Source organism: Anser brachyrhynchus (genome assembly GCF_964034855.1).
Source record: "Anser brachyrhynchus genome assembly, chromosome: 1".
Classification (NCBI taxonomy): Eukaryota; Metazoa; Chordata; class Aves; order Anseriformes; family Anatidae; genus Anser; species Anser brachyrhynchus.
Genome location: NC_137694.1, coordinates 191,479,276 through 191,501,116, shown reverse-complemented (window position 1 = coordinate 191,501,116; position 21,841 = coordinate 191,479,276). Strand labels below are relative to the sequence as shown.

General features: G+C 44.4%; 1 protein-coding gene and 1 long non-coding RNA gene across 6 annotated transcripts in view; one reads left to right on the top strand and one right to left on the bottom strand.

The window, feature by feature from the left end:
* The window catches only part of SPATA13 (spermatogenesis associated 13), a 159,762-nt gene that overhangs the window by 60,874 nt on the left and 77,047 nt on the right, over positions 1-21,841 (bottom strand). The window lies entirely within an intron of this gene.
* On the top strand, positions 147-21,618 carry LOC308188403. Its single transcript, XR_013945482.1, has 2 exons — positions 147-19,019; positions 19,359-21,618. It is a non-coding gene; the product is annotated as an uncharacterized lncRNA (long non-coding RNA).

The following is a 21,841-nucleotide window of genomic DNA, read 5'->3' as shown; positions in this document are numbered from 1 at the left end:
TTTTTGAAAGAGCCTGCTGTTACCCGGGCTCAGGGCTGGGTGCTGCGCAGTGCTGAGTGCCGTGTGTGCCCCTGAACGCCAGTGGCAGCTCAAGGAGGTCGGCATGGGCCAGAGGCACTCAGCACCTCGCAGGATCGAGTCCTGAGTTAATATATAACAAAGGGCTGCACAGCGGTGTGTGAAATCAGCAAGTTAAACATACACTGAAAATAACTGTAACGACAGGGAAGCGAGCATATTTACATGAGCATTTCATTAAAGTCTGCGTGCTGCATAGTTTCAAATACAGTATTCACATATTTATGATATGAAAGCCAAAGTTTGGGGAGTGTTCTGGTGAAAGTAAAATTAAGCGGTCAAGGATGCGATATCCTAAAGTTGCAACTTCTACTTAACTGTTGTGCAAACTGATTGATTATTATCAGCTGGAGTCTACCTTGTGCAAGTCACATCTGACAGTGTGGACAAAATGAAAGACCAAGAGCAGCACATGGTAAATAATCCTCCACAAAACTTAAAATAACAACAAGCCCCCAGACTTTATTACCTAGCTCTAGTATTTGCAGGTGTCGGCAACAGAACAAAGTGCCAAAATCATACCTGGTCATCTACCGGAACAAATGAAAGAGGCAGAAATCAAAGGTCAAATTACGTCTTTCAGAGATCCAAAATGCAACAGGAAATAATTCGGTGTGCAGAATCCACTGCAGGTGCAGAGCTGAGTTATTACAGTGGCAAACAATACAGGGAGGAAAACCTGCCAGAAAGATATGACACGTGCTTCTCTGTTTTTTGCTTCCTGGTGTCCAGAGGGAGAAACTACTCTGTGCTAGCCACCCACATTTATCTCAAGAGATCTGCCTGGCATCACGTATGAAAATGCAAAATGCCCCTTGCTTTGTACTCTCCAGTCAGTAGGAAATGTACATCTCCCTTCTGTATATGCCTTCCTATACACACAAAGTAATATATAACAGAATATCTGATACGTGATTCAGTCCTCTCTTTTCCTCCCAAGAAGAAACAGCAACTTCCAGCTTCTCTGCTGCACTTTTTTCTCTGAATTAGAATGGCAGATTGTGAAAAAAACCTGCAATCCTGAATGCAGGAGAACACTAATTCAAAGAGAAATGGATTTCTGTATTACATTTCTTGGAGTTATTCTGTGAATAATCACAAAGAGAATTTTTAATGTCAACATTACATTAATTTCTTAAAAGTAGAAATGCCAACAAATTTACTTAGTAATAGATTTACATATCCCAAGAGCATTTGCAAAATTTAATTAATAATTTATAATGAAGTATGAGACTTCATATATGTCTCATGCAATAATTTGAAATTCAGATATTGTTGAACCTCTAATTATTAGGAACATTCATTTTAGCTGAAAGCTCTGTGGGAATTTCAGTACCAAGAAAATCAACTGTATGAGAGTATAATGGTAGATCTACAGATCCACTATGTTTGACTTATACTCAAAGCCTTCTGTGAAAGGAAAAAAGCAAACTCTTCATTGCAGCACTCGTCTCATGTAAGGCTGGTCTTTTACCCTTTTAAGTCTTCTAAGCCTGATACAAGGTCCACTGAAGTTAACAGGGCAATTTCCTCTGCTTCTATCAAACTTCAGGTAAAGATTAGAATAAAGGCTAAATCCAAATAATTTTTGTAGTCTCAAATCACTCACCAGGGTGCTCATCTATGATGTAACCATAAAACTGTTGATTTTGGTCGTGGCTCTGGTTAGAAGGAAGTGAAGAAAATATCACATCTTGCTTTGGGGTTTGAAATATTAAGAGAAACTGAAAAGCAGATACTGCTACATGGCACAAATCAATCTCTAGGCAGTTCACAAGTACAAAGAGAAGGCTCAGGATTCAGAATACACAGGAAAAAATAAAAATAATAACAGAGAAACAAATGTGGGAAGTGTGTTTTCTTACAGATTCTGGTATTCCTGCACATGAAACACTGCTTATGCTTGGCATGTCAAATGCTGTTACAGAAGGCAGACCAAAGTTTAGAGAACTTTATGACGCTTAAATTTCTAGTGAGACTAGCAGCAAAGTCCAGTCCAGTTTTGACAACTCAGTAACTGAAATATCTTCGTGAAGTTCCTGGTTAAAGAACAATAGACCATTATGTGTTGCACCTGAACTGTACCTGTAGTATCAGGCTCTCAAGGTACCTTACAAATTTGAGTAAGTTAAACCTTACAACTGTATGAAGTCTGCTATGCTTGTTATAACATTTTCTTTTTTTTGGGAGGCTAAAGCCTGCTCTCACAAAGTCCAGGGAGCTGATGCTGCTGTTTGTCCTGTTCCTTCATCCCATGACCATCTACTCCAGAATTATTGGTCACTGCAGCCAAAGCTGCTCCCAGCCTTCACATCCTCAACCAGATCTTTCTTCTTTGCAAAGACAAGCAAGTCCAGCAGAGTGCCTCTCCTCATTGGCTTCTCAGTCAGCAGTGTTAGGAAGCTATCCTCAATGTACTCCAGAAACCTCCTGGGTTTCTTGTGCTCCGCTGTGTTGTCCCTCCAGCAGATGTAGGAATGGCTAACACTCTCCATGAGAACCAGGGCTTGAAAATATGAAGCTTCTTTCACTTGTCTGAAGAATGCCTCATCTACATCTTCTTCCTGACCAGGTGGTCTATAGCAGACACCTACTACAATGTTGTCCATGTTGGTCTATCCATTAATCCTTACCCATAAGCTCTCAGCTGGCTCCTCATCTGTCTTGAGGCAGAGCTCCATTCATTCCTGCTGCTCTGTCACACAAAGAGCAGTTCCTCCCAACACTGCCAGCAGGCTCAACCAAATAAAATGTTTAAGAAGGCTTGGACAATGCTAAGAGTAATACATTCATGCTGGTGATCTAACTTGAGGCATGTTAACAAAACAACATGAGGAACTCTGGCTAATGGTTCCTGAGCTCTGTATGTTCTGTGAATAAAACAGTTGGCCTTCGGGGATGTTCATGTACTACTTTCCATTAGCTCTAAATTCAATTGAAAAATACAGAAAAATTGAATAGTAGATCACTTACTATTAGTTCATGCCAAATCAGGACACAGAAAAACATAGAATCTCATAGAATCACAGAATGGTTTAGGTTTGAAGGGACTTTAAAGCCCATCCAGCTCCAACCCCCTGCCTTGGGCAGGGACACCTCCCACCACACCAGGTTGCCCAAAGCCCCATCCAGCCTGGCCTTGAGCACCCCCAGGGATGGGGCATCCACAGCTTCTCTGGGCAGCCTCTGCCAGGGCCTCACCACCTCAGAGTAAATAATTTCTTCCTAATGTCTAATCTAAATATCTCCCTCTTTTAGTTTAAAACCATTATCCCTTGTCCTGTCACTCCACTTTGTCCCTCCCCAGCTTTCCTGTATGCCCCTTTTTGGTGCTGGAAGGCTGCCACTATAAGGTCTCATTGGAGCCTTCTCTCCTCCAGGCTGAACAACCCCAACTCCCTCAGCCTGTCTCCATAGGAGAGGTGCTCCAGCCCTCTGATCATCCTCGTGGCCCTCCTCTGGACTTGCTCTAACAGGTCCATGCCCTTCTTGTGCTGGGGGCCCCAGAGCTGAACGCAGGGCTCCAGGTGGGGTCTCACAGGAGCAGAGCAGAGGGGGAGAATCCCCTCCCTCACCCTGCTGGCCTCGCTGCTTTTGGTGCTGCCCAGGGTACAACTGGTTTTCTAGGCTGCAGGCACACATTGCTGGCTGATACTCAGTTTTTCATTCACCAAATTGACAAAGATAAAAGGAGGCATGGCTGCATGTTGCGGTACTAATTACATTAAGGCATCTCAGTCTCGACAACTCCACAGAATACAAAGCAGGCCCTGTAAGAAGGGAAATGCTTCCCCCAGATGTTTAGGTTACCAATTGCAAAGTAATCTATGCACAGCCCCGTTCATAAGACCAATTTATCACCAGGTCATACAAGGCAATTAGGCCTGCACATTGGATGCAGAGGAGATCTGATTAACAACCATCACCTGAAAAGATGTTTTACGTGATCCGGTTTTATTTTTAACAATATTTTAAAGCCTTTGAGAAGATTAATTCCTCAGCCCGAGAGCTGAGTACCTTGCTGCTGCTAAGGTAAACTGATGTTACTAATTGAGTCCTCAGCACCAGAATATTCTCTGCAGGGATCTGAAGTGATATTGCTTTGTTATTTCTAGTGTCAGAACACAAAGGACACCACTGTCCTTTGCCCTGAAGTCTGATTTCTTTGCAACAAGATGGAAATGTTCCTGCCATCTTCTCTTTCTCTTTCTTGTGCTGTCTTGCAGAAAACATGCAACAGATTACATACATAAATGCAAAACCTGTTTGTCTATATTCTTCAATAATAAAAGAATAATTCCTTCCTTCCTGTTTTGTAAGGAAGACTATGTAAAACCTTCACCGAGGGCATTATCTCTTCAGTACTACTGGTTGTGAGCAAGGGAATTTTTATCTTTGAAGTTAGAGTGCAGCTGATAAACTACAAGGTATAAATCTGTTTGAAAAGATACCAGATGAGTTGTCAATAATTAAAATAAAAATAAGGTACACTCAAAATAAACGACAAAAGATCCAGTACAAGATTTTGAGCCAGATTCCAGAAACTCATTCTCAAAAGAATGTTGTCAGGTAGGACATGCTGCACTGGATTAGACCAAAATGTCCCCTCACCAGTCATCCTGTCTCCAAGTAGCTCAAGGAAGAACAAGAAACAAGACAAATAGAGAAATATTTTCCCTCTATTTTCCTGTCTCCTGGTAACCTAAAGTTTAGGGTCTTCCTATATCTGAGGCTGCATCCAGAACACACTACTTCCTAAGTCTATTGGGACAATCTTTTGTAGTTTTCCTTGCTTCCCTTCTATATCCACTAATTCTTCAGCTTCACATCGTCACATTTCACTGATTTCCCATAATTAATTCGTACGCTGGGTGAAATGCATTCCCTTTTGTTTGATTCTACCCTTCTGCCCTGGTGATGCTGCTCTGGTTTGAAAGCCTAGTCCTGCCCAAGGGAGCCAAGTGCCAGGTGCCTCCAGCCCCACAGACAGCCATGTTGCAAGAGAGGTGTAGTAACAAACAGGAAGGATGGGTTTCCAGGAGAGAATAAGACAGGGGAGAGCATTTGGCAAGAGAACTTGCAGACGGATATGCAAGTTAGGTTTCTGGACTATTGCCCGACCATTTACATGATGGTCACACTTAAGCTTCTTTTTCCATTGAGAGGGGATTCCTGTTTTTTGACACTCTCGACTGTAGTACATAAATCATAAATAAGTAATTAATTCCTTAAAAGTATGCTGTTCTTGACTTTTTTTCCCCCTAGGTTGTCTACGTGCTACTCAAATTTTAATGCTGCCATCCATGTGTTAAGTAATGTACTTAACTCACTCGACTTTTTGCAAACCATAAAGTCAGAGCCTGCTGATGAAAGCCATTGGTTCCCCCAAATCCTTCATTCCTCTCCTAGCAGCCGGTGCACCAGGACTCATGTTCCACGTCATGGTCATATTCCACATCAACGTTTTCTCTTGTGTGTTATGCAAGTGTGTAACAACAAGTACAACAGGGCTATTTTCTTCCTGGATAGCTGAACTGCTCCATCAGAAACATAAAAATGTTCTAACAACACAACAACCAACCACCCAGCATGCCAAGGAGCCACGGAGCCCTTGGTTCATTGTTGGGAGGTTACTTTTAATTACAAGGTCCTGATTAACACACTGGAACAAGGCAATAGCTTACTTCAAACAGTTCCAAGTCATTGTACTTAAAAATGCTGACCCTTGTCATAAGCAAGGACAAGTGGCAAAGACGAAAAGAAAACTGCTTCAGCTCAGAGTGAATTTGAAGTCCTACTGCAGGACTTTGCAGAAAGCCAGTAATGTATAAAATTCAACTTTCAAGCATTAATTTTGTGGTGTCATAAGTAGCCAAATTGTTCCCATTAGTCATCTCTAATCCCCAAATCGATGGCATCACACAGGAACTTAATTTTAAGCAAAGTTTCTGTGTAAGATTTGTCTTTAACATTTTTGCATTGATTTTGTTTTGCTAATTGGAGCATTCTCTCATTTCATTATTATTATCATTATTATTATTATTATTAATTCAGTATTATTCACGTTTTATTTTGGTTTATTTGATCTGTTAACTGGATGAACAATTTTATTCATATGCTTTGCCTAAAGATAGCATCATCTCCGTCTTAGAAAAAATATTCTGGTTATAGTTCAGTTTCTGCAACAGTATTAATGCAGGAACAGATCCTGACTTCATTTGAACTCTTGGGTTCAGTTCTTCCATATGCAAGTAGAACATGAAATTACCATAATTAAGAGCTAATAGAAAACAGAAGAGAATAGGGATAAGGAAGTACAATCCTCACCAAAGCAATGCTAAGCATGGTAAAAATGAATCCAGGATCTCTTGTAGAGTGAGAACTTTCCTTCATTAGAAAGAAGGAAACATCTAACGAAGTATGTGGGTTAAACTCAGCAGCTGCTGCAGTGTATCTCTCCTGCCTCGAGTGGGTATTTGGGTGAGCTGTTAAATGTCTGAACTTTGGACGTTACAACAGACTTTTATTTTCTACTGCCACACATGTATATAAAGCCTTCTTTATTTTCTCATCACAGGAAATGTAAGAGAGATGAAAGAGAAGAACTTTGGAACGTGTGAGCAGTGCAGGAAAGTTTGATCTAGAGCTATAGAATACAAGTAAAATGCAAAATGCTGGAATTATTAATTTATGAATATATCTACTCCTTAATTTCATCAAGAAAAGAAATTAAGAAAGCTGACCAAGATAAAGAATGAATGAATTACTTATTAAATCTATCACTATTCAGCTGATGCCTAGTAGGCAAATCGAGATCATTTTCAATGAGAGTGCAATGGCCCAGTCCAATGGGATGCTTTGGGTGAAGGAAAGAAACGAGGCAGCTGGTTCTTGAACACCAAATTAACTCTTACCTGATGCCACCTGTGCATGCAACAGTGGGAGAGAGGACCTCCGAAAAGCAATGCTAGTTGACAGGAGTGTACAGGGCAAGCCCTGTGTAGAGGCAAAGCAAGACTGCAGTGTGCTTAAAGTGCTCCTGAATTTGTTTAACACAGTGAATCAAATGCAATATTTTCTGGGAGCATTACACAGTTGCATAGCACAAAGACATATGAAAAAATGTAGAAATGCCAAATATAACTCTCTGTCTATGAAACTATATCACAGTGCCATGACAAAGCAGGTTTGAAAACTTTAAAATACAGCTATACCTTCCAGGAGGCAAAACCTCAGCTGTTCTCTGTCATATCACTTGTGATGGTTGGACGGTTTCCATTTTCAGCCTATCCATTTAGCTCTCAACAGTCATGTCCTTTCCCTTTCTCAGATCTCATTGTCTTCTACAACTTTTCATTTATCTTGCCAGACTTGCCCTTCACATACACCACTCTGCTATAAAGTTATCTCTTTCTGCCATCCTCCTAACAGCGCAGAGTGGTCTGCACAGAAATCAGAACATATGCTGGGTTACGTACAGCAGATCAGTAGAAACACCTGCCATTGCCTTCAAGTGTAAGACCATTAAAGCCAATGACTAATGAAACCAAGCTCTTTGGTAAAGTTGTGCCTCCAGTCATGGTCATCCTACTTGGATTCATAATTTTCCGATTTTCCTTTCTCATTAAATGTATTCAAGATTTATTCCAATTCATAATCCAAGGCTACTACAGAACCTGTGGTGAGCAATACCGATATGCTGCATTGGTTCAAAAATCAAGCCAAAAATCAAAAAAAAAATCAACCAAATGAATGAAGATCTTAGACAATGATGGATTTTCAGAAACTTTTTGATGTTTTTCATTACCAGTACATATAATGATGTTGTTCCCTTCCAGTTTCCCACCAGGGAGACAAAGCAGGTAAAGAGACAGGGGAAGATTAAATGATGTCATATCTCAGACATTTAATTCTTTGTAATGATGTAGGTGTTTTCCTTGTTAATCTGGCACTATGTGCCAGCAGTATAAGTACATACAGATTGAGGAGACTGTTTGTTCAACAGACTGGCTGTTGAAATTTGCATTCCTTTACCACTTAGAGCTGGCTTAAAACTGTGTAACAGGTAACTCTTCTTTTTATCACAATAATGCATATTATTTTCTGTTAACATTGTGTCATGTAGTGATAATTTGGGGAGAAAGAGTAAGCCATGCTATGTGTTGCTGTTGAACCACTATTGTATTTGACTGATATGAATTTGGAGTTCAGTTGTACACACCATTTTCTTTCCCATGAAGGTAATCCCATTAGTACGAGTGGAACAACTCCTCCAGGACCACATATTTACGTGCAGTGTTAATATTTTGAGAACAACAGCAAAACCTAATACTCAAAAGACCAAATAATACAAAGGACCATCTCTCCCCCAGAACACAGTATTAGCCAAAATGAGACATTTCATGTGCATTAGCAAGGATGATTAATGAGTGTCTCAAATACAGGCTAATACCGTGTGACTGGAGACAAGAAAACATGATGCTTAATTTAAAAAAGAGGGGGAGGGTTGCCTGGGCAATTAAGTGACTCTTCATTCAGGCTGACTCTGAACTGGGTGGGATTTTATACACGTCTGAAAGCAAGCCTGGCTGACAGAAAGCTGGGAAGCTTTGCCCCAGGTGAAGCAGAATTACGTGTCATAAAGAAGTAGATGACTGGAAGGAAGTATAAAAAAAGGAAGGTTATGCAACTTTAGGGATAAAACAGGGATCCCGGAGGAGGAAAAAGTGATGTGTTGTGATCCCTTCTCCCTGCCTTGCAGCTGAAGAGCTCAGTTCTCTGCAAGGAGCTGCACACCACAAGTCAGTAGCACAGAACATGCTTACTGTAGAGTAACTTTTTTTAGAAAAAAGCATGATAGAGATGACATATGCTGAAACACAGCCAGCTTACCTTCTTGCCTGCTTCCTTACTCACAATTCCCTCCAGGGGGGAGTTCAGCATCTTTCGCTGATTTGTGCTCTGTGGACTTTTTTCCCAAGGTAACACCTAGCCATTCATCACCACCTCTTCCCCAGAGAAAGACTTTTGGTTGTCCTCTGCACTGTAGCTTCTCAGCCTGGCATTTTCATCTGAAGTGAGGTTCCCAAAGCTTACAGATGGTCGATGTGTCTCAGCTGATGGCCCAAAGAATCAATTTTGTCTCTTCTTCCCCAAAGTTAATGGGCAAAGGCTGCAAATACACCCAGAAAGCCAAAAAAGCTTCTGCTGTTCCAGCATGTACCTTGCCCAACACAGGCACTGTTAACACAGAGCTCCACGGTCACACCCCTCCTCACACACATATGGCTTAACATGCAGCAGCTATTAAAACCTTGCCTTGGGGAAATTCATATAAGAAAGGCTTACAACCAATATACCATGGTACACTTCACATTCTCATTACCTACTTAGTACACCTACCCTGTGTTCATCATTAAAATCATGTGTGTGTGCGTGTGCGTGTGTGCATGTGCACTTGTGTATATATAATTATCCACCAAAGCATTCTTAGGTTATTACAGCGAAGTCCTAACCATCCTTGACATGAGCCAGGCTCATTCCCTGACTCCAGACTTGTCTCGGTATTTTGCAATTCAACAATATTCCAGGGGAAAACTGTCTTTCAATTTTTCGCAGGAAAAAAATCTATATTGTTTTAGTAAGCGGTGTCAGCTGCTAAAGCTGTACACAGTGATGAGCCTTTCACCTCAGGAATAAAATATTGATGTCAGCAGATTAGAATTCATGTGGTTTTTCTTTTTGCTTCACTTTACTAATTGATCCATTATTCCAGGTGTTTTGCTTATATCTAAATCAGATCAGGACTTTAAATAACATTTTCATGGTTCAGGTTGTACAATATTGGCTGCTGGTTTTATAGGGTGGAGACTTGCACGGTTGTGGCTAAGGTTTGAACATACTGCCTTACAGCACCTGGCTGCTGCCCCAAAAGTGCAAAGCTGGCACCAATTTCCTTGAAGATAGGTTTGCAGCAAAGGGTGCTGAGCCTGCTCCTGTGAAGCTGATTCATTACACAGCTGCCATTCAAATGCTGCCTGCGTTCCACGGAGCACACAAAGATTGCTGCTGCTGCGCTGTTCTGCCACAGAAGCTCACCCACAGCTGTAAACAGCCTCACCGAATTCCCATCTAGGTGGGAAGCTTGTTAAAATCCTCTGATTAAAAATATCTAGAGCCTTTTCCAAGTTCATCTCACAGACCTCAGCTAGGACACACAGAAGTGCAACAATCCTCTGTGCCACAGCAGACAGGAAAAGCCTTAGGGTGTTTGTCTCCAGGAGACTTCATCTTCCCACAAACTCACTCAGTACTTATGTCTTCGACTGTTATACGTGCTTTGAATAGACTACAGTAACACCATTTCATGAGACATAAAACTTCTTGATCACCTGTCTGATGGTCAGCAATTGCATAATTAGTACTTTCTTCCAAAAATAAAATAAAATAAAATAAAATAAATATATATAGAGAGAGAAATTCTGAGATTTGGAAGCCTTAATTGAGCAGGGAATCGATAAAAATAATATATCTTCATTTGCTTACCATAACAATATAAAAAGACTCACAAAATATAAATATTTTTGATATGGCCCCTTAAATGTTTCTAATAAGCATAAATTGTTGCCCTTTATTCCCTTCCCTTTAAGCATTCCATCTGAAAATATTCATCCAACTCATCAACTTTTTATCCGAATAACAGACTGTTTATCAGAACTGCTTTGTAAACCCTTGGAAGTGAGTTCTGCTTATGTCCTTTTAGGGCTATGGAAATGGAGTATGCAGAGAGACCGGTATCAAGGACTGTCAAATTATACTGCTCCTTATGTTTGTGTGTTGGAATGTAAAGGGCAGTTATATTTAGATGACAAAAAAATGCACGAGAAACAGGGAATGCTAACAGATACAGTAAATTGTTGATGTTCTTTTCAAACGCTATAGGACAACTTGCTAGTATCCTTATGAGAGGAGAAACAAAAATATATAATTAAATACAAAAGTCTCCGACAAGATTTGTGGCCCCTCTGAGAGCAGATGACTCAATGCTACCAGCAGGAATGATATTGCAAATTGGAAGAATGTCGACAAGTACCAATTAGCCACTCACCACTTAGACATGTTTGATTGTTCTTCATTCATTTGAGATTTGCTTCGTGATTGTACTAACCCACTGAAAAGCAAAAGAGTTTGGAAGAGACTTACAAAGGCTGCAAGGAAATCCTGGTGCCCATCTCTCCCTGAGCAGCTGGGCATATAACTGAAGAGCTGTGTCTTTAGAAATATGCACGTGCACATCTTGCACAGGGAATGTGATGCATTAAGGACATGCAGCAAGTCCCAAATTTTAGGGAGGCATAGCCCATCCTACACATGAGACAAAATCCTTGTCTATAGGCAGAATCCTATGGCTCCCCTACACCTTCCCAGAATTCCCATACTCCAGCCAGGAAGCTAGATAAGAATGTGACAAGTATCCACACCTGTCTGACATCTTTCCAGTTAGGTCTGGGTGCCTCCGTCACTGGTCTGGGTTCTCACACCAGTGTCAGGACTGAGAGACTGGTTTGTTACTTGATTCACTTCTGCTTCACCCCAGGTTCACAGCCAGTCACGTTCGTGTTCAGAGCATGTGGTCGTGTGCAATCACTGTGAATACATGTTGAATAGCAACATGGTCTCTCTGATCCCTAAAATAAATAAATAAATAAATTAAAGCTAGAGCTGAAAATAACCTTTCTTATGGTGTTTCCAACCACGTGTGATTAAACACAGACCCAGAGTTTTCATCCATGAATGACATCAATGGCAGTAATTCTTAATCAAGAACTTCATGTGCTTCCTCTGCTTCTAGGCCATGGCAGGGTCCATCTAGTGCAAGCAGGGAACAGAAATGCTGCTCTCCAAGCTGAGCAGGGCTGGACCATTCCCTTAGAAAACCATGTGTGTGAGTACAGTGCTGCTGCGAGGAGTGGTCTGGGGGCTCACAGACCTCAGGCCTGTGCCACAGCACACAGGCTTCAGGTAGCATCACCCTTTTGACACCCTGCAGGAGGACAGGCAGTTTGCAGCACACTGGTATAAAAGGGCTTTTGGTTCAACCTAGCTCATACAGCGATGCAGCACTCAGTAACCTGTCACTGCAGCACACCATGGTGACACAGGACACACTTACTAGAGAAGGGAAAGAACATGATAGGTGAAAGCACGTACCCAAACACTGCCTGGCACTCTCCAGTCCCAAAGGGAATGCAGTAGTGAAGATACTGCATAGCAGTGAGGTTTATTTTAGGAGAATTTAAGACTCATTGGAGGCAGAATCAAAGAATCTGAAAAATCCTGTAGCTCTTATCTGTGAAATTGAATTCTTCACCATGAGGGTGGTGAGGCCCTGGCACAGGCTGCCCAGAGAAGCTGTGGATGCCCCATCCCTGGGGGTGTTCAAGGCCAGGCTGGATGGGGCTTTGGGCAACCTGGTCTGGTGGGAGGTGTCCCTGCCCATGGCAGGGGGTTGGAGCTGGGTGGGCTTTAAGGTCCCTTCCAACCCAAACCATTCTGTGATTAGCCACAATGAGGCAGAGTGGAAGCCCACTGAAATGAACGGGAATTCAGTGGGCTTTGGATGTGAAACTGTATGAGCAAAAGTCTGTGGAACAGACTGAGAGCAGAGCACTCAATGCAGGGAACTTAGCCCGGATCATCGCACTATGAATGTAGCTGTAGTGACACAACACATTATACAGACATCTTTGCTGGACTGCAGATTTCCATCAAAGGCCCTGACGCTCAACATGACGTGTGTGCTGCACTGTGAGGGGCTGCAGACTCTCACCCTTTGACCCCCTGCAAATCAGTTCTCAGGGGGAAATGAAGGTCCCCAGAGTGGTGGCAGAGCAAGGCAGAGGTGGGCATGAACATCCAGCAGGACTCGGGGTAGGAGAACAGGACTGGACCAGGCTGGGGTAGATGTGAGCGATGGGGAGGGCAAGGCAGTGGGAGGAGAGAGCTGCCATGAGGGCAGGGGGGTGAGCAAAGAAATCCCTTGGGAAGGGATTATGCTGTCCTCTGTGCTACGAAAAACCTGAAGGAAACACACGGATTAAGCAAAGGAGCAAAGAACTACATGGAAAAAAAACAGATAGAAAGAAGAAAACTTCACTGGAACAGTAAGTTTTGTACATTTTTTTTTTGGTGGATAGAGAGAATAAAGCCAACCAAAGCAGTCCCAGACACTTCAACCTCCCTGGGTGAGCCAGCAATTAGCAGCTCACCTGAGTCACTTGGCAGCGCTGCAAATGTTGCATTTCCACACAGATTAACCACACACGAACAATTTCTCCAATGTACAAAGCGTAAACAAGCTTTCCTTTTGCATAGGTAAGTATTTGCTCCTACCCTTCTGGTTTCCTCTCCTAAAACAAATATTTTTACGTGTGGAAGCACTGACTCAAAGCACGTCTGAGGCCTCCCCTTAATTACTGCATTTCCCAGGACTTCTCCCGCCGTGTCTGGAGCCGGGGTCCCCTGCCACACATTTTCTCCTGCGGAGCCTTTCCATTTTATGACTCTTGGAGCAACTGGTCGTGTTTATTGATCTTTCCACACAGCTGCTCTTTTCCTACAGGAGCCCCGAGCCGGATTTTCTGTGGCCTGATGTGCGAGGCCCCATGTGTCCCTGCAAAGAGCGATGCCAGGAACAGGAGCCGAGGAGGCAGCGGCTTTGTGAGACTGGGAGCTTGTGGGTGTAAATGAAGCAGAAAATGCTACACGCTGGCTTCACTTCCACCGCAAAAAAATGTGCTTGTGTAATGGATTCCAAAATCCCGTGGGTAAACTGGTGCCCGAAACCAGAGGGCTGCCCGGGAGAGGGGCTGGGGAGCATCCGCAGGGAGCAGCCTCTGTGCTCAACCCAGGGGCAGCCCCAGCACCCCTGCTTGTGTCCCAGGCAGCACCGACCTCCCCTCGGCGACTGTCACAAGCTCCCAAAACGCGTCTGCTTTGGGGACACGCAGTAGCAGTGCCTGGCATGCAGAAGCTGGTGGACGCAGCGGGATGCGAGCAAGGGTTTGTAACTTAGGGACCGAAGGGGGAAAAAAGAGCAGAAAAGGAAACTCATTAGAGAAAACATCCATCTTACCTCTCTGCAGACTTGTCAGAAAGTACAGCAGACTTTTGTACGGACAAACCTTTCCCCCAAAACCAGATGAGGATCGCGGACAGAGCATCCAGCACAGAGGACAGCAGAGATGCTATAGCTTCCCCCGAAGCCCCCCAGCCCCTCTGCACTGCCTGGGGACCTGCAGCCCCCCCGGCCCGGCAGGAGGGACAGCTGGGCGAGTGTCAGCACCGCACGCTCCATAAATCCTCCCGCAGCCTTCTGGAGACTCCCGTCCTCGAGCAAAATACCCAAATCCTGCCAGTTGTTGACATAGAAACCACACCGAAGTTTTTTGCCCCCCTCGGAAGCCATCTGCATAAAACAGCTCCCGATGAGATTTACCCAGCCTGCAGCATGCTGGTTCAAGTGGTTTTATTTGTCTAAGGAAGAAATAAAGAGCGAATGTTTATATACCAGAGACTTCACACCCAGACCGAGGGCTTGTTTCATTGCAGCAGTTAACGTTACCAGCTTTCACAACCCTTTGAAGGAAGTGTATTATTACCCAGAAGAAGGAAAAAATCTATTACTCAGATGAACAGCCCATTTCTAATGCACAAGTGAAATACAAGTTCAGGAACTGGTAAGGAAGTCACATAACATTTTGGATTTTCCTCTAGTTTATCCCATATATTTATCAGCTTCCTCCAAAGATGCTCAAACCGTCTTAAAATTCTCCTATAAAGTTTACAAAACTGCAACAGATCCTGGGGGAAATAACAGAAACACATGGAGCCTGTGGAAGACTCAGTGTCCTCAGCCCTATGGAGAGAAGCCCTGCAGAGACGAGCCCAATGGAGGCGAGCCCTGTGGAGATGAGCTCTTTAGTCTCCAGCAGTGGAGAGGAGAGAAAGAAAAGAGAATTGTGCTGCAGGGATCACACGGGTTTTAATGCATCCCCTCACACCGCCTTCCCACATAGCTCTTCATGTAGATCTCCAGCCCCTTTGCTGGTGTTTGGGGCTGGGGAGCAGGCTGGCAGCCTACGTGCATCCAGGCTGCCCTGCTGGGCTTTTTTTGGCCCCAGTTGCAAATGAATGGGGGTGTGGGGAGGTTAAAGTAACAGAGGGTGGACCTTGACACCCCGAGCCGAGATGAGCTTTACCTGCGGTGCTTTAACTCAGTGTTGTCTTCTGAGAACTGCCTTACTAGCAGACCTCTTTAAGAGCCTAATTCTGTATTATTTACTAATTGTAACTTGTCTTTGAGCAAGATTAAATCCGTGCTTAAGCTTGGGAACAACAGAGAAGCACACGGAGTGAGAGATCTACCGTTCTGGAAGCTTTAACTCCTTTTCCTCCAGCCTTGAGATTGATGAAAACTGACCATAACCTTCCCCCCAACACCCAAGCGATCTTCATATTCCTCACACCACACAACTCCCCATCCCCCCAAATCTTCATCCACATCTTTTTCCTTGCCACCAGCAGCTGAAGGGTAGCTGAGGATCATCAGTCATTTGCTGAGCTGTCACTGCAATGGGAAAATTCTTGGGAAGAGGAGAGAGAAAGAAAAGAGAAGGTGTAAATGTGCACTCGCTTCTTGTGATTTTGGAAGTCTTGTCCCTTTGCAGAGGTTTCATTTATACCTTTTAAAGCCTTGATTCTTAAAATAAGCATCAGTGTATATTATCTCTCAAACTATCTTCAGCAAATGTTCTGGCCTGGTACCAAATACATGAGTGTTATATTAAGTGTTATAATTGTTTCAAGAAAACAGCAGGCATTATGAAGGGTATAAAGCTATGGCATAAAAAAAAAAGAAAAAAAAAAAAAAAGAAAAAAGAATAAAAAAAGAAAAGAAAAAGAAAAAAAAAGCTGCAGAGCAAATTACACTTACTGGGTACGTAAAACACTTTCAGGAGCTCTGGTGGGACCAAGGTGATGCACAGGACCTCCAGTGCTGGCCAGGTCTTCTTTGGCCTTGCTGCTGGAGCTGTTTCACCCCACAGCTGTTAGCTGTGGGCTATAGGCAGCGGGGTGACCCTTGTCTTTTCCGTGTCCCCTGCTGCTGTCTACATTTGCATTGCACCGTGCCTGCGCTGGGGCCACCGAGGCAGCTCTTGCAGCTGATCCACTCAAAAACCAACCCACCAAAGAGCCGTAATTTTCCATTCCACCAGCCCCATGCAGCTGCCCCTGCCGTGGTTGTGCAACTGCTGCCTGCAAAGCAGGGGCGTGCAGGCGGGTGGGTGGGCGCTGCAGGAGAGCAGCCCCCAGCTACAATGGGTTATATCAAATATTAAATGTCCTTCTAAGCCCTTCCGTCCCTATGCTGCCTCAGAGAAGCGGGATAACACTATTCCCTTATCCTCAGGCTGAAATGCTGTTGTGTTACAGCTGTGTAAGTCCCTGAGGAGTACCAGTTAGCTGGGCTCAGTCTGTTGCAGGAGGGAACTGAGCACAGTGCTTGCGATCCTCTGCACACGGTGTGTAACATCAGTCTTCGCAAACTCGGAAACTCAGCCTTGAATAGCATATTACCATCTAGAAAAACACACAAGCAAACCATTTTTATTTCTGTACTGTGCATACCAAACAAATGCTCTGTCAGCAGTAAGTACTCAAGTCTCTCCGCCTTTGTAAATTGAACCAGTTTTCATGAAATAAGCTGTTAACTGGGAAAACAAAAACAAAAACATCCTATGAATTATTTTTAGCAGGACTCTAGCAAGACCTTTCCTGGTAACTATACGCAATACAGTTTGTACTAAGTCTGGTTAGAATTGTTCTTCAGAATCTGATTTTGACTAGACTGGGATGATACCCTGCTCGGACTGTTTACTCAGAAATTAAATCATAATTAGACTCTTTTAGCATACATAGATAGCTTGGAATAGTAGCAATTAGGCACCATCAGCCCCAGGGTTCCGTAAGATAACAGAAAAAAGTCGCAAAATCCCACGTAATGGGACTGCTATTGGAGGCAAAGTGCTACCCGTACATCAGAGACCTTGGGGAAGTCCTGTGCCCTTTCACAGTGATGTTTTGGGATGCAAAGGAGTAAATGAACCCAAGCAGTGGGCTGTGGCCTGAGCTGCCTGCACAAAACATTAGCAGCTGTTTAGTGCTGTGTTTGCAAATGCTCTGGTTCCTGTAGAAACACTTAATCCTTCCTGAATCCTGGCTGGCATTTATGGGGAAGTGCAGAGAGTAAAAGACTGCTCCCGATTACCTGTTCCTTATCTCTATGGTCCGTTTTGTGTGACAATGGATTTCCAGCGAGATTTTTAAGGCTTCATTATTCATGCCACGTATGGACACCTATTTACATCGCTCTGCGAGGTGACCTGGTTGGTGGGAGGTCGCCCAGTGGGGTGGGGAGTGGAAGTGTAATTTGCTCGCTGTCCTGGCCATAAAAGAGGAAACAAAGCAGGGGCAACAAGGGAAACTAGAGATCCCCTAGTGCCAAGTCGCGAGCTCTCTATAGGTGCCCTTGAACTGTCCTACAGAGTGCAATATTGAGTTACATCTGGCTGTGGGGTCTCAAATACTGTTTCAAGAGCAGTGGAAAAGTGCAGCAGGTTGTCAGAGCACCCCTTTCCCTTTCAGCGCTGACCTGAAAGCGAATTGGGTTTTACTGAGTAATTTCAGTAGGATCCTACTCAACGCAGGAGGATACAGTCCTGAAGGCTGTCTCTGTAAAAAGCCACAAAATGAAATGCAGAATAAAAACACACAACAACAGAGAAAACAAGGTTTGTGGTCCATTCATACAAGGGCTGAAGATAACATTTCTTTCACTTTGAAAGGATAACCTTACACGAACCAGACCAGTGAACCAAGCTCATTTTGTGGTTATTTCACTGTTTCAGGCTGTCCAGACTTTGTACACGTCCCCCTGCTCAGCATGGCACTCAGAAAAGTACCCTGCCATCGCCTGATTGAGCTTTATTGAGCCTGGGCCCTAAGTACCACGGTGATGGATATATCAGCTACAGCAAATAGATATGTGAGCCTGAAGAGACAGGCTCTCTGTATTCACCCTGGAACACAAGTGCAACGTCTTTGCTGCCGACAGCTCTTCTGCAGTGAGGCCGTGCCGCGCTAATAGCAGCTGCCTCTTCCAATCTCGTCAGGCTGGAGCTGGCGTTCGTCTGACTCCTCCATTAGCTGATTTATCTTACTCATTGAACAGAAAAATCTTCGTTTTCTTCCTGTTGGGTTGTTTTCCCTCTTTCTAACGCCCTTAACTGCTCACCACCAAGTCAAAGCAAGCATCAGCGCTGCTCCAAGGAAAGTGGCAGGTGAGCAGCCCAGTGGGAAGGGGAGAGGTCTGCATGGCTCTTTTGGGCAGTAGTTTTAAACCAGCTTAAATATAATACCTGGCTGCACCCCTAGAGATGTTGTCCAGGCCACAGGTGAACAGGGTTAAGGGGTTCTTTCTTTACCCCTCCCATACTTCCCTGTAGATTACCGTCTCCTTAGATCTCACTTCTGGACAGAGGTCTTCGTCACTACACAATGCTGGCTCTGCTGCTCCTCAGACAATGTGATGGAGCAATTCAGCTTGCTCAGAGAAAATGGTTCACTTCTTTCCTGTTTAATTTGCTGGAGCCCATGAGATGAACTGGCTCACACAGGAGCAACAGAGAAGTCATAGCATGCAGCCATGGATCAGGCCCATGCTTGGGTTGGGGAGCTTCCTGGTAGGAAAGGGGAAGAGGTGCTCAGGGATCAATAACATCTTAACGCGAGTCAGCTGCAGCCTCTTGTTAACAATAGCCTTCACTGCTGTTTCTTAGCTGAGCCTGAGATCTGTCCTGGCACATACTTCCCAAGCCATGGTGAGTATAGATGGTTTGCACAACACTGGAGATGCTTCATCTCCTCTCAGGGAAAAGCTCCTTCTTGACATAGAAAGGAACAAATCCCATGAAAGTGTTAGTTTGTTTTAAACTACTGTGCAGTTCCTTTGCCCTTCAGGGCCACGAGAGCTTTGAGCCCCTTTGAGTCAATTCAGATAATGCTATGTTTGTACCTGGACAGTCAAAGGAATTTAATGGGGAAAAAAAAGTCAGGATAAAAACAGCAGAAGATTAAATTCTCCCTTTCCATCACCCTCATGTACTTCCATTTGAATTCTTTCCTTCTGTTTTACCAAGTCATCTTGTGATTCTTTGCAGGTAAGCATACGCAGCTCCCACCCAGCCCTGGTATGCTGACCTCATCTTCCTCCTCCCGGGTGGCCCTCGCCGGATGATGAAATACACCTGAGAGGAGAAGGAAACTCAGGCAGCATCAAATATCAGTCTTGAGTGCCAGCACACCATAGCAGGCTGGTGCAGTCACCCCTGGCTTTCTTTCAGAAACATTTTGGGAATGTCACTTCTTTTTGTCTTATGTTTTGTAGCAAATGCTTGCAGACTGACGTTCTGCCTCCTGCCTTGCTGGCCTTTGCACTGCACAGGTTGCACACAGTGCTTATGGGAGTGACTTTCTAACTTTCCTGTTTACAGGGAGGAATCACCTTTTGGGGTTAGGTAGCTTGCCTTCTGAAAAGGAAAATCCTTTCAAAGGTCTTGAAATACTGGTGTGCAAAGCTCTTGCTCAGCTGGCCCAGCAAGTTGAAAGACCAGTTTGAATTCTGCCATGCCCAACAGTTTTCAATTTCCTCCTCTATCCGTGAATCTTCCCTCTGGAGGAAAAGCACTCAGAGAGAGGCAGAACTTGCAAAATGGATTCTTTCCCAAGCACTGCCTTCTCATTGCACTACGTCGTTCAACCCATCACAACCAGAACATTGTTCTTTAAATGTGTGATGCTTCTGCACGTGGTCCGAGCCGTGAGACCAACTCCACCAGCAGCTTCTGGAAAGAATTGTGCATGAATCTGCTGGGCTTGCTTATGCTGGAGAGTCCCCAGACAAGACTAACGCTGCGGCTGCTGCTGCTCGGGGGTCTGGCTGCCACAGCAAGGAGCAATCTTTCTCTGCTCTCCTCTTTCCTGGTTCCCTTTCTGTCCGCACCCATTTCCAGCTGCACATGTCTCCTTCCCCTAGTCCCCTGTTCTGCTGACTTAATCCTCTGCCATTTCAGTGAGTTGAATTGGCTTACTCTGTAATCGGAGCAGTGCCAGAGCAGGCAGCAAGGGGAGCAGCAAGGATAAGTGGGGAAGGACAGTGGGAGGAAGAAAAGGTGAAGAAGTTGGATTTTGCTCTACTAATGCAAAAATGCAACCGAATAGCAGGCCAGGGTGCAGGGCAGGGCACGTAGGGTCTAAGAGCTGCAGGTACAATGAGGGTAGGAAATTGTGCTAGGTCTATGCAGAATGCTGTAGCCTGAGAAGCTCCCAGTGAGCAGCTGTTTCCCATCCTGGTTATATAAAGGTTCAGGACAAAATGGGAGCAAGGAGTTGCTCATTGCTCATTCTCATGTCGGAGACAGTTTTGGCGTGAGCCCATGGGTCCCCAGCACTATGTTGGCATGCTGCACTGACTATAAAAGCAACCACAGCAGGAAAGCTTGGTGGGTGGCTGCAGGAAGCACGTCTAATTTATCCATTTCAATCCCCATGAAATTAGCCCTTTCCTCTACATGGCAAGCCTTGCTCTTTGGCAAAGCGCATGGACCAGGCCTGCTGCCAGGCCCCGGGGATGCCCATCAGGATGCTCTGGGCAGTGCCTTTCATAACAAACCCTCCTGCAGCCCAGCGTGAGATGAACATGGAGAGCTCTGCAGAGCCCAGCTGGGTCACACTCTGCAGGGCTTTCCACACCACCTGTCTTGTTTGGGATTTCCCACCAGCTGAACTATCCTATATGGGAGACCTGGTTAGCTCATCTTCTGAGCGGTCCCATCCCAGACCCCGAGCACACCAGTGTTGCCCATTTCACATCTGCCACGTGGGAGCTGCAACTGAGCCTTTGTGCAGCCAGCTCAAAAAGCCTCATGCTATCAGCACTGGCATCCTGGCAAGATGACCTCATATTTTCCTGCCCCAAGGCATTTTGAGCAATATGTATGTAAAAGATGAAGCTGAGCATACTTTTAACTGAATCAGTCCTATAGGTAATCAGGGCCTTATTAGATTTCCAGAAATGCAAGGGGTCTAATAGTTAATTTGTTCTTGGAAGTAGCTTTTTCATTTTATGCTTACCAGTATTTTTCCACGTTGCTCCATGTAACTAAATCAAGTGTTCTGATAACAGTGCTAAGAGCAATGGAAAAGCCAACATATTAAATAAACTTGGCCACTTCTCATATTTTACGTGCCATCTCTTGCTCACAGCCTGTGGGTTTAAATGCTTGGCAGCTGGAGCCGGGGCAGCGAGCGGAGAGCCCTCGGCACTGGAATTCACTCTTCCTTGCTCCAGCTCAGCCTGAGTTTGTCGACCTTTACTCTTTTCTGTTCACCAAGGCAGGAAAGCCAGAGCTTTTTGCACAGTTACTTCATACACTGATCTGCAGGCCAGATGTTTGGAAGCCTATGAGGACCAAGGAAGTGTGGTTTAGAGCTACCCTGCAAGGCCTTTGAACCTCAGGGTTGTAGTGAAGCTTTCGAACATCAGCCAAAGAAAGGACCTGAGCCGTCCACTCCATCCGTGGCACTGCCAGGGCTCCAAGAAGACCAAAAGAGGATTTATTTTCTAGGTTACCAGGACCATTAT